This window comes from Jaculus jaculus, chromosome 3, assembly GCF_020740685.1.
Source record: "Jaculus jaculus isolate mJacJac1 chromosome 3, mJacJac1.mat.Y.cur, whole genome shotgun sequence".
NCBI lineage: Eukaryota > Metazoa > Chordata > Mammalia > Rodentia > Dipodidae > Jaculus > Jaculus jaculus.
This window is the reverse complement of record NC_059104.1, coordinates 108,542,891-108,556,137: the sequence shown is the minus strand read 5'-3', so window position 1 is coordinate 108,556,137 and position 13,247 is coordinate 108,542,891. Positions and strand designations below refer to the sequence as shown.

The 13,247-nt window shown below is 37.8% G+C and overlaps 1 long non-coding RNA gene across 1 annotated transcript; it reads right to left on the bottom strand.

The window, feature by feature from the left end:
- Positions 1–5,209: 5,209 nt before the first annotated feature.
- On the bottom strand, positions 5,210–10,563 carry LOC123459281. Its single transcript, XR_006636189.1, has 4 exons — positions 10,535–10,563; positions 9,707–9,731; positions 6,119–6,190; positions 5,210–5,244 (listed from the first exon to the last, which is right to left on the bottom strand). It is a non-coding gene; the product is annotated as an uncharacterized LOC123459281 (long non-coding RNA).
- Between the last annotated feature and the right edge of the window lie 2,684 nt (positions 10,564–13,247).

Sequence of the window (13,247 nt, the reverse complement as noted above, 5' to 3'; positions counted from 1 at the left end):
TGAGAATTCACAGGTGTACCTGACTAATAACAATTGTTGGCTTCTGACAGGAAAAAAAAAAGGCCATGAGAAGCTATAAGAGAATTGGGGAACAGTATTTTTTACTTTCTTAGTAATAGGAGCCTAACACAATGTGAAACAACACTTCTCCAATGGGATCAGTCCTTTGAAGCATGTTATGATAAATGTCAGTGTTCTATCACTTCTTCAGACCATCCTAAAGCCTGGTGGAATGACACTAGTGTCTTCACATCTGTTAAATCTATTTGAGCCTTCTGATATTCATGAATACAAATTCTGTATTCATCATTCAGTGCATGTGATTTTATCCTGGGTATGGTACACATTATATTAGGGAAAAAAATTTATCACTGGTAAAAAGCTGGAATGACATACATCCATTAACCTTTGTCATACAATAATAAGTGATGTAAGAGTGTAAGATGTTCGCATTGTTATGCTTTTACAAAAAGCTATAGTGTGTGTGTGTGTGTGTGTGTGTGAATTTTGAGGTAGGGTCTCATTCTAGCATAAGCTAACCTGGAATTCATTATACATTCTCTGGCCAGAAACTCACAGCGATAATCCGCTTCTGTCTCCCAAGTGTGGGGCATAATGTAACATGCCACAATGACTGACAAGGTGTCACTTGATTGTCCTAGGCTTTCTGTATTATGCCCTGTATTTGTCTTAATTGTGATTTTCTAGGTTTAGATACCGTCAATACTGTGTGCTGGTGCTGAATTGGGTATCTAGCCACTACAGAAAAATGGGGCTTATTTGTCACTCCTATAAGGTTTTAATAGCATAATTAGACCTTTTCCTTTTGGCTCAGGGTGAAGTTATCAAGTGTATTGAATTATTTCTCCAATTTTCATGTTTGGAAGGAGATTAAAGAGACACAAAACCAGACCTTATAGAGGTGAGTTATATTGATTATATACTTGAAGTTATATACCATATATGATATATATCTATATTTATTTATCTACATAGATACATACATACACACATACATGCATGCTTAGATACATACACATATGCACAGACAAAAGATGGTCAATATGTGCAAGCTTTAAAATGGAGTATGATTCGATGTCAGAACCTGGTCATTTCTTCTACACATTTAGAAATGAATTAAAGTGCTGCCATTTTCTTTACCTGAACTCAAACCATCAGACCCACCTGTTTCTACTGTATTCATTCATTCTATGTACTTTCCACAGCATGTAAAGCAAGCTTGTGTCAGAGACCTGGAACTAATTCAAGGCAAAAATGCTACTATTCTAAATGATGATCCCACAACCAGAAATAACAAAAATTACAAAAGAAGTGAAAACACTAACAATCTCTTTCTATCCATCCTTCTTTTTCCATGTCCTGGTATGTGCTACAGAGAGCACACTAGCAAGTCACCAATTACAGAGTTTAGCATGGGGCAGTGATTCAGATTAGGTCTTCATGATCTCATGCCATAAGAACAACAGAATGTGCAGCATGATGGCAAACCAGATGACAACACACTTTGAGTTGTTATCTTAATTCCAAAATTAGAGCACAGGTGTAATCATCATGAGTACTAATATTTCACTACTTTTTATGTTTGAGGCCAGTTCTCAAGACATGGCCCTATGACTTAAATAAGTGATTCACATTGTATTACCAATTGCTTCTTCCATGCAGGATGTGTGCACCGAGCTGAAACATAGTGTATTTATGTATATTTATATTTCATGTAAATGACTATGCCAATATTTGTGGGAACACCTTATTATTTATATAGCTTGTGTGACAACTGAGGAAATGCCAGGGATGGGTCAACCTATGAAGTAGAGTCTGGAGTACATCAGGGTGACTCAGACACTGTAGTCTTTCAGCTCTTTATCCAGTGAGTCCATGAAAAAGCCCAAGGTATATTTGAGAATCTGAGGGGAACCAGAAGTCCACACACCAGAATTCCACTTTTCACCTTCCCACATATAAATTTGGATGCCCAAAATGTTTCTTTTTGTCCTATTTCAGGAATAATTTAGTTGATTGCATGAATTAATCTAAACTGATGTCAATTATTCATTTGTTGTGACTTTGTATCAGGAACTGATTATGGGTAATTCTGTTGTAAGCCATAAATATATTCTGAGAATTCATAACCTCAGACAGAATCACACATACATTAAAACTCACAAAGCAGGACTGTAAAGATTGCACATTTTGGGTTAGGAAGAGGATCCATGGGGGTTCTGAGGCTCACTGAGCTTAAATCCCACACAATAATGACTTATCTCCAGGTTCATGTCAGGGCCATGTGTGAGCTGTGACCAATTTCATTCCTTGTATCAGAGGTCAAGGCTCAAACCTCAATACAACATATCATGGGCACAATTACAGAGATGAAATACCAAAGGCTTGGGGTTTTGCCATGGCAGTAGCAATAAGAATAGCTCTTTTGGAAAGAACCACCTTTAAATAGTAGCCCAAACAAGGGCATCCTCAGCTTGCAGATAGCACTGTCTCAATGATGTGTCTGAGAAGGTAAAGGTGTAAAGGCCCTGCACATGTTTCCTTATTTTCACTGATACCTTTTGGATATTTTCTGTTGCCTGAGGAGAAGGCATAAACAGACCATTCCTGGGATTCTCTCTCCTTGGATCTAACTATGAACATAATAATTTATGTCCATATTCACCCTTTACACTCCCAAAAGACTTATGAAATTTCATTGATTTGTATTACTGACTATTAAAAAAGGTCAATAGAGAGAGTGGAGCACTAAGTGTTGCCCACACCAGATGAGGCAATACTGGATCATTGAACATCAACCTAGAAATAAATAAGGCTACCTCAGATGTCTTATATATATATAGGCAAAAAAAATTACTAAATTGTCACAGATTTGAGTTTGTTTGACATATGTTCATGATGATTTTTAAGTTTCTAAATAAGCATCTCTAGATCATTTATATGGTTTACACAAAAGGACACACAGAACAGTAACCAAACCACTTACTAATGAAAGCAGGGGCAGATGAAGAAGCAGGTCAAGAGGAATGCTTCCCTGGGCTATCCTGAGTGAGCTCAACTTTGCCCTCCCTGCAGATTTGCTAGTTGATTACCAACTATAATTGACTCTTTGTTAGAAGAAGGTGGTAATTTCTTTCTAATTGAATTCTACTATGTTCCTTTGTTGAAGAAGTGTGGATAGATGATCAAGACATGAGGGTGGAGGTAAGTCTTTGTATTTATGCTTAGAGTCCACATTATGGTGGTAAAATATGGTCAATCTACACAAGGCCTTATTTACATACAACAATCCAATGACACTCTGGTAATTTCTTCTCATTTGGAAGGCATTGAAAATGTCATGTGCTCTTTACATGGACCAAAACATAAGATCTGCCTTTGTTACTACTGCATTTCACCATTCTATATAATGACCATAGAACTTACAACAAAACGTTTGCAGGGTTCTGGAAATGATACAAGAAAACTCTCCTGCTGATCCTAAGTTCATGAATATAAAAGAAAAGAGACAAAAGTGTTGAAAATCCTAAAATAGATAATCACAACTTTCCTTCCAATCTTCATTTTCCATGCAATGTGTTTCTGTTGAGTTAGGGGCTGCAGAGACCACACTAGACAGACACCATAGCCATGTTCATATAGGTAGTGGCAGGGTTTGGGTCCTGGTGCCCTTAACCCAGAAGCATAACAAAATCTGAATCAGTATGACAACCAGGCAGACAACCCACTTTCAGCCTGTTTATTACTTCTCTTAAAATTTAATAGGCAAACACTTGAGCCTTTCATAATCTTAAGGTTCAATTAGCATGTGCACAAAATTATTGAACTAATTTTATGTTTGTGGTCAGTTTCTAAGAGGTGTCCTAAGAATTTTCATAGGAAATGCATGTTGTCCTACCAATTGCACTCACCATCAAACCTATTCACTGAGATTCAACAAGTTACATTTCTGCTCATCACATGTACAAATATGCCAAAGTCTGTGGAAACACCTTCATGTTACTTGTATAGTATATGTGACACCTGAGGGAACTCTGTGAATAGGTATGATCTATGAAGTAGAGCCTGCAGTACTTCAGGAATACACAGGCTCTATAGACCTTCAGCTCTCCGGCTACTGTCTCCATGACAAGGCATAAGTACAACTGCAAATCAGAGAAGAACAGATAGGTCCACATATCTGGAGTCATGTTTCCACTTGTCCACGTAAAATACAAAAGCTCAGGTTCTGTAACAGGGGTGACATTAAATCAACTTCAGCCCATAATGTACTGAGGATTGGATGAATAATTTACATAGACATCATTTAAAGTATGTTTGCCATAGATTTGTTTAAGAAATTGGTTGAGGGCAAATGTGTTTAAACCTCAAATAACTTCTGAGAAAATATAACTTCAGACATAACCACACATATATTCAAAACCAAAAGCCATATTAGCACACAAGGTCCCAGCATTCTTCAAGTACACAATCCCAAGTAAACATACTGTGGGTGCAACTACTTCCAGACACTTGGCTAGAATTTTTGAACTAGAAAGTGGTGTTTCTTTTTTTCTTTCTCCAAAACATCCTCAATACTTTCACTCTCCAGAAAGTGAGAATTACAGTGACTCTTCATAGAGAATTCAGTAAGTATTCCAAATAGGAAATTTTGCAAAAATTTCTATACTACTTACCAGTTGAATTTTCATCAGTGTGTATCTGCAATTATACAAGCAAAGATGTTGTAAGAACTAAGTCATGGGACCTGTGGGCACATGGTATTATTTCTCTTCCTTATAGTGAAGACATATAAGAAGCATTGAAAAGTGAAAGGCTTACAAAAAAAAAGGTAAGATATATCATTGTGAACCCATGATCTCTGCATGGGGAACATATCTTTATCTCTCTTTAGGTAATGAATTCAATATACTTCATCCCAGGAGAAGATATTGCTTCCAAGTAGGAGGAGGCCTTGTGTGTAACCTTATGCCACAATTTCCAAATGTCCTTTCATATAAGACAACAGTTGGTATTGATTATTCTACTACTGTACAAAATAGGATCTGCTGTATTTGAGTATCTATAATGCTTGGTATCATATTTTCATACCAACCTCAACAAAAATAGGAAATTAAGAAACATTGTTACTTCAGGCAAGAGCAGTTCCCTTTACCTTTTCACTCACTTCAATTGGGGTTTCCTTGTCCATATATTCCACATCTGCTGAACTGTCTGCTACACCTATGAAAACAACAGAATAACTTTGGTCTTTGATGCTATGGCTCATGTTTTACTTAGAATACACTTGAAGCTTCATGGCTGTGCAATAGAGCTTAGATGGAGTATTTAATCCAGCAGCTCCATCAGTGATATCAGACACTAAACAAGAAGCAACAAAAGCATGACTAGCTTGTCTCTTGGCATTCTGCTAATGGCAAAGAAATAGAACAGGAAGGAGTGTGAGTGTCCTATTCACTCATAATGATCACTTTTGAGCATATATGTGATATAAAGCCATGAAACAATCCGAGTTATAATTCATACTGTGTGGCATCTAATCACCAAATTTTTAAGATATTGTGACAAACACTATGTTCTAAAGTATTCAAAAAATATAGATAAGTGGGTGGCATCTGTGATTGTGAAAACACAAGGACTTCCAAAATTACTCCCTTCCTAAATACATCATAGGTATTTGGGAATCCTGGAAAATAACCAGCTCTTCTATACTGTAGGAAGTATTTTTCATGATCAAGATGCTTCATGGCATCTTAATGTCTCCTGCCCCACATTCTACTCTCTAGATCACAGTTGGACAGGACAGTTGCAGTCCCATCATGGAGAAGATGTAAACCTTGAAGATGTGTGCATGAGAGAATTTTAATGTACCCCTTCAGAGCTACTTTCCAAGAGAACTATCACTTCTCGATCTGACTGATAGACAACTGTTTACATATGGAAGTATTCAGAGCTATCACAAAGCAATACAACAACAACAAAAAATCTCATAGAAATGGACTGGTACAATTCCACCACATCAACATGTAGTACCATCCCAGTATGTGAGTTAATTTGAAATTGACAGAAATGAAGTTTAAACCATCAAAACACTTACCATTTGATGTACACAAAGTAAAGAATCTATCAGAACAGTGTGGAGCTGAAAAAGTTCTACGAATATAATGACCTGAATAAAGTAAGAATTTAGAATTAAGTGTGGAGTGCAACATAAACAATGTTGAAATAGAAGTGTATAGCACTGTGATGTGCATTAATGCATTAAATGAGTATAATAATCAAAATTTAAAGATTTAATAAAGGAATAGTAAACCATGGAATAATTCAAACTTGAGAAATTAGAAAACATGAGTTCTGTAAAAGCAGAAAATAAACATAATTAATGCAAATGAAACCAGGCCACATATCCACAGAGCTACCAAATGCTACTGAAGAAAGACACATTTATTTTTCCCGCTGTCACAATAAACATAAGGCCAGCACACTGCAGAGCCTGGCCAGACTTGGGACCAAGAGACTTCAGGCATGCAGACATAGTGACTATCAGAGCTGACCCCATGATTATGAAAAACATAAAAAGACATAGTGTAAAGTGTTGTATAGCCACAAGTTGACCTAGATGAGGTGCAAATGCTTGAAGGGCTTACTCCTTCAAGGTTCCCACAGTACATAATCTGCTTAAGCCAATGAATGAATATAATGAATATATGGGTGTCTAACCCCTTTTAATGCTGTCTAAATTAATAATGGTTATTCCACTTAACTGGTCCTGACTTCACTGTTGGAAAATCTGCTTCTATTTTTCTGATGGAAACTAGACCTGAGAAAATAAACAACCCAGCACACTCTACACTGGCCCCAGCTGAAACCACAGAGGAAACGGGGAAATGAGCAAGAGTGCTGCTCTCTTACTTAAGGTGATATCAATACAAGGGTGATGATGAAAGGTACAGAGGACACTCAACATCTACCAAACCAGATGCTCCTAAGTGCCCATCACTAAAGTAGACTTAAAATGCTCCCAGCCAGGCATAGAGTATTTTGTGGAAGAAGGGTGAAAAGATTATTAGAGGGATGCTGTGCACAGAGACATTGCCTCTGTTCTCCCCCACAATACAGGACCCACAATCTCCATGGGGTGGATCTGTATTCCTAACTAGAACGGCCTTTTCAGAAAAGGAGCATGGAGGAGGGAAAGATTCATACCAACAGGTGATGTTTACATACAAAATATGTCTATATCTAATAATAAAAACGAATTAACATTAGTCTTCATCATACTCTCTATGGAGCCCTATAACTCACGTGTTCATGATGGACCTGATGAAGGTTCAACCATGTAGTCTATCTTTTAGGATGTACAATTTTGTAGTACCATTGCCATTTGAGTCCAGTTTTGTACCTTAATCTTCTCCTGTTTTTTTTTTCTCTCTCTCTTTCTTCTATTTCTATCTCATTTATATTACCTAACTATGTTCCCTTCTTTTCCTTGGGTAACTCCCAGTACCACTATGTGGCTAACATCTACATTTAGCTGCTGGTCAGAGAGAATTACAAGGTTTCGCAAAGTAAGACAGATTTCCATTATGGTACTTGATGACACGCCAAAGGTTAGTGGGAAGACCCTACTGCTGAAGATGCCATATACTGTTGGTACAGAACATGGAGTGACCTGGCTGGAATCTGGAGGACAGTCAGTGTCCAGATACTGTGTCTAGTTACAGAAGGTGTTACATGGGTGACTAAGGAAAAATGACCAAAATTTGTCCCAGCAACTCATGTGCTAAAGCTACTCAGCAACAAACAACCTGACATGATGTGCATACAAGTGCAATAGTGGCACACCCATGGTGGGTAACCAACTGCTCTTGATTTGGCTAACTAAACTGCTCAGTGGAATGGAACCCATAGCTGGAGCTAGGAAACAAGTCAGAAACATATCCCCAAAACAAGCTTGCACTACTTTATCAAGCTCCCACCAATAATGGGCTACAACGGGGCCTATACCTATTAAATTATTTTTAACTTGGGTGTGGTGGCTCACACCTTTAATCCAAGCACTCAGGAGGCAGAGGTAGGATTGCCGTGAGTTCAAAGCCACCCTGAGACTCCATAGTGAATTCCAGGTCAAATCCACAAAATGGATTGGATTTATATAATTTCATTCCCTGTCAGCATGTACACTATCATTCAGAAAAAGTACTTTTTGAGCAGAGTCCAGCTCATTTTTATAAGTATACTACCAACAGAATGATTGACCCTGACTAGGAATGATTGAGTGGACACTATCACTAAGCTCTAAACATTTTCATGTGGAGTCTCTCATTTTCAGAAGCCATGATCTGACCAGAAGAATGTGGGACTTTATGTCATTCACTTGTGATATCTACAGGTGAATGCTATCCCCAATTTTTATGTTTTATTTTTATTTATTATTTATTTTTATTTTTTTGGTGATAGGGTCTCACTCTAGGTCATGTTGTCCTGAAATCCACTATCAGTTTCAGGCTGCCATGAATGGTGATCCTCCTACCTCTGCCCCCACCCATCAGTGCTGCAATTAAATTCATGTGCCACCATGCCCAGCCTCTCTCATGACCAGTGAGGCAATCATGATTGGGTTTGAGATCCTTGTAAACTGGAGTATCCCTGGAATGCATAGATTTTGTTTCTATAATGCTGGGAATTGACCCATAAGTTTCTTGCATGCAAAATAAGCTCTCTACCAACTGAGACACAACCAACTCTGATAGTCTAGAACTCTTACACAGTGCCTACTGATCTTGTAGTGGACTAAATACAGGTGGGTACTTTAAGTGTAATATTGAACCACATATTTGAAATTATCTTGTGGCTTTTTTATGTCACAGTTTGGTGATCCTTGTTACTTACCTCTGTGTATTTGTTTATTCATCTGTAGAGGGGCACTCAGGGAAATAACTCTACCATACATGTATTTGAAGAGGTTGGAACTAGTTAATGTAGGTAGAGTCTGTATTTGGAATTTAGTTTTTTCTTGACAAACTGTCATTGAAAATTAGGTTGGAGCTGGGCATGGTGGCACATGCCTTTAATCCCAGCACTTGGCAGAAGTAGGAGAATCACCGTGAGTTCGAGGCCACCTTTAGACCCCATTGTGCACTCCAGCTCAGCCTGGGCTATAGAGAGACCCTACCTCAAAAAAAAAAAAAAAAAAAAGGGCTGGAGAGATGGCTTAGCGGTTAAGCACTTGCCTGTGAAGCCTAAGGACCCCGGTTCAAGGCTCAGTTCCCCAGGTCCCACGTTAGCCAGATGCACAAGGGGGCGCACGCGTCTGGAGTTCGTTTGCAGAGGCTGGAAGCCCTGGCGTGCCCATTCTCTCTCTCTCCCTCTATTTGTCTTTCTCTCTGTGTCTGTCGCTCTCAAATAAATAAATAAATAAATAAAAGAAAAGAAAAAAAAAAAAAGAAAATTAGGTTGGATAATTGGGATAAAAATTTATCTCCTCAAGAAAAAAAATCTATACACAGACACAAAATCTGAAACACAACAGAGGGAACACCACTGAATCCAGGGGCTGTATTCTCAAACCTTGTTCCCAACAGAAGGCATAGATCCTAGTGGTGAATTAGAAAGAAAAGAAACCTAATATTTATAGCATTCTTATTTAAAACGTGTCTTTAGAAAGTGATTTCAGAATACATACACAATGTAGTCTTCCTTGATCCAACCTGTAATGGAGAGAAGGGAAAACAATCTGAGATCCAGATCAAGCTGTGTTCACTTTGCCCACATTCTTTGGTTCTCCCAGTGAGTTGGGAAAATGGGATCTAGGATAGAAATGAACAGCCAGTCCAAGAATGGATTAGTCTGTCATGTCTCCCGGCCAAAAGGCATGTAATGCTGGGTATTTTTGAAAAAGAGTACATTTGAAACTTATGCTGTTTCAAAGCCCAGCTTTGTCTGTTTGGCCTTCATTGAGAGTCCCTAAGTTACACAGCTACATTAGAAATTTAAAAACATGCCATTCTTGCTTGAATGTCCTCCTTTCTAAAGGTGAGTGTGAGGTTCTTTATGTTCCCACTGTCTACACTGGGTCTCATGACTGAAAGGTATTATCAACACTGCATACTGGACAAAAGAATCTTCCACCACACTGACCTCAGGAATACCCTTAACTCTATTCAAACCATAGAAGTTTCAGAGGAGGATACTTAGACAAAATATATGTGCTGCTTTGGAACATATAAAATAGGCCTGTCCACATTTGAGTAAAAATAACTCAAATTTTAATCTAAATAGAAATGCTACAGACAAGGGAATTTAGGACAATATGCAGTGTGCAACCTGCACGGGCATTTGTAAAGACTTTTGATATCAAGTGTGAATTGGTAAATTTCTAGGTTTCTCCCCTCCATAGTCACACAGTCTATATAAACATAGTGTACATTACAAACCTCATTGGTCCTATATGATTTCCACTAAAAATAAGAAAGTATTTTATCTAGCTTTTCAAAAGAAAAAGCTGTATTACCTGGACATACTGTGTTTGTGTCTGTTCAGTCGTGGAAAGAGTAATTTCATCCTCCTTTGGATCAGCTAGAAGAACACAAAGTAACTCTCAACTGATTGTGCACTTGTTAATGAATCAATGCTCTTTGCTTGATAAGGTAAAATGTCAAGGACTTAGTTATAACATGAGAACTCATGGGTGTTCTTGATTAATAACCATTATTGTCCTCTGAGGAAAAAACTCATCATGGAAGCCTTAAGAGAATTGAGGAACAGTATTTTGTACTTTCTAGGTAACAGGAGCCTAATATAAAGTTAAACAACCATTCTCCAATTGGATCAACCCTTTTAAACATGTGAAGATGAAATGCCATGGTTCTATCACTTCTTCAGACCATCTTGAAGCCCTGTAGAATGACACCAATGTCTTCACATCTATTAATCCTATTTTTACCTTCTGATATTCATGAATACAAATTCTGTATTCATCTTTCACTGCATAAGTATTTATCGTGGGTATACACATTATACTAGGGAATAGAATTTCACAGTGGTCACAAGCTGTAGTGACATATATTTATTAATCCTTTGTCTTACAATAATAAATGATTTAAGAGTGGGAGATATTGGCATCATTATGCTTTTGGAAGAAAAAAATAAATGTCTTTTTTTGTGGGGGGTAGGGACACAATTTAGCACAGGATATCCTGGAACTCATTAGGTATTCTCAGGCTAGCCCTGAACTCAGAAAGATTCTCCTACCTCTGCCTTTTTTTTTTTTTTCTTTTTCTTTCTTTCATTTTTCTTTTCAAGGTAGGGTCTCACTCTAGCTCAGACTGACCTGGAATTCACTATGTAGTTACAAGATGGCCTCAAACTCAGGGCAATCCTCCTACCACTGCCTCCCAAGTATCAGGATTAAAAATGTGTGCCACCACTCCCAGTCGTCTGCCTTTCAAGTGCTGGGAGAAATGGCATGTGCCACCACACCTGACACATGTCACTTTATTCTCATTCTGGTCTTGCTGTGTTATGCCATGTGCTTGTCTTAGTTGTTACTCTCTAGGTTTAGGCCACTGCCAGTAAAGTGAGATGAGGCTGAATGTGAAGCTAGTCACTATAGCACACTGAGGCTTTAAACCAAATAACTCTGCACACACCAGGGAAATACATCTTTGGAAAATTGTATGAATAGATTCAGTTCACATTTGTCACTCATATGATGTCTTTAATAAGCACAATTCAAGCTGTCTTTCCTTGTATCAGGGTGAAATTATCAAGTGTATTGAAATATTTCTCTAATTTCCATGCTTGAGAGAAGATTCTAAGACACAACCCCAGACCTTATAGAGGTGAGTCATAGTGTTATTTTGAGTGATTCCATCTACAAAGACTTGCAAACTGACATAAAACATCAGGGCATATTTGAGCTTTTCACATTAATGACTATGCCAGGATCTGTGGAAACATCTTCCAAATACTTTGTCACTGTTTGTAAAACCTGTGGCAAGTGTCTATGGATGGGTCTCATGTGTAAACTATACACTAGAGATCTTTGGGACTATATAGGAATTGTGAACTCTCTGCCCTGGGGTTAATGCCTCAATGACAAAATCAAGGGAACTTCACTGGCACATTCTCCTGGACTCGTGATTTCAACTATATATACACAAATTTGACAGTTAACTTGGTGCATTTGTCCTGTGGTCATGTTTGGAAACAAGTCAACTCCAGCTCTAAATGTTCTGAGGTCAGAATGACTTAATTTGTATAATCCAGGACAAGCATGTGTTTACAATGAACATTTTTTAGAAAGGCTGAGGTCAACTTGAAATAACTTTTGAGCAAACATAATGAACCATATGTAATTAAATCCAGGCAAGAGCCATACACTATTCATGGATGGAGGACCACATAAGGGAAAAGTGAGTGCAACTGCTTGCAAGAAGGGCAGAAAACTTGACTGTAAGTTCTTAGCTAAACAATCACCATCTTTTTCAAACTACCCTCTACCCTTTTCAATGCCAGCAATACAGAATCCCAGTTTCTCTCTAAAGAATACTTAGTAAAGATACAACACATATTTTATGATATACTTTTTTTTTCTTCAAGGAATTCTAGGTTACTTACAGTTTTCACTTTTAACAGCAACCACCTGCAATTAGAGAAGCAAAGGCCTTATAACTAACTATGTCATGAGACTTGTTGACAAATGGTAATGTTTCTCTACCTAAGGCCAATGACATACTAGAAACATTACCAAAGCCAAAGCTTTATTGAAAAGCCATGATGTTTTCCTGGGGATGTATCTGTAAAGCTCTGTAGATAGTGAATTATAAAACATTGAACACAAGGAATGACAATGCATTGAACACAGAAGAGACCCAGTATACAATACAATTCCCAAGTCTTCCATTTGAAAATGACCTTTTGCTCAACACTTTGGAAGGGCCTATTCCACCATTTCAGAAAACAGAATGGTAATACTTGTAAATATCTATAATGCTTAGTGTCATATATTCATGTCCAAGTTCAGCTACAACAAAAAATGAAGAAAGCAACATTTTTATTTCAGGCAAGGAACGGTTGCCTTACCTTGTCATTGGCCTCACTGTCTTCATCATTATTGGTGTGTGGCTGATCATAAACAGTACCATCGCCAACTAGGAAGACAATAGAATAACTGTTAACCACAGGTGAGAGTCTCATGTTTTATTTAGAACATACAGGGTATA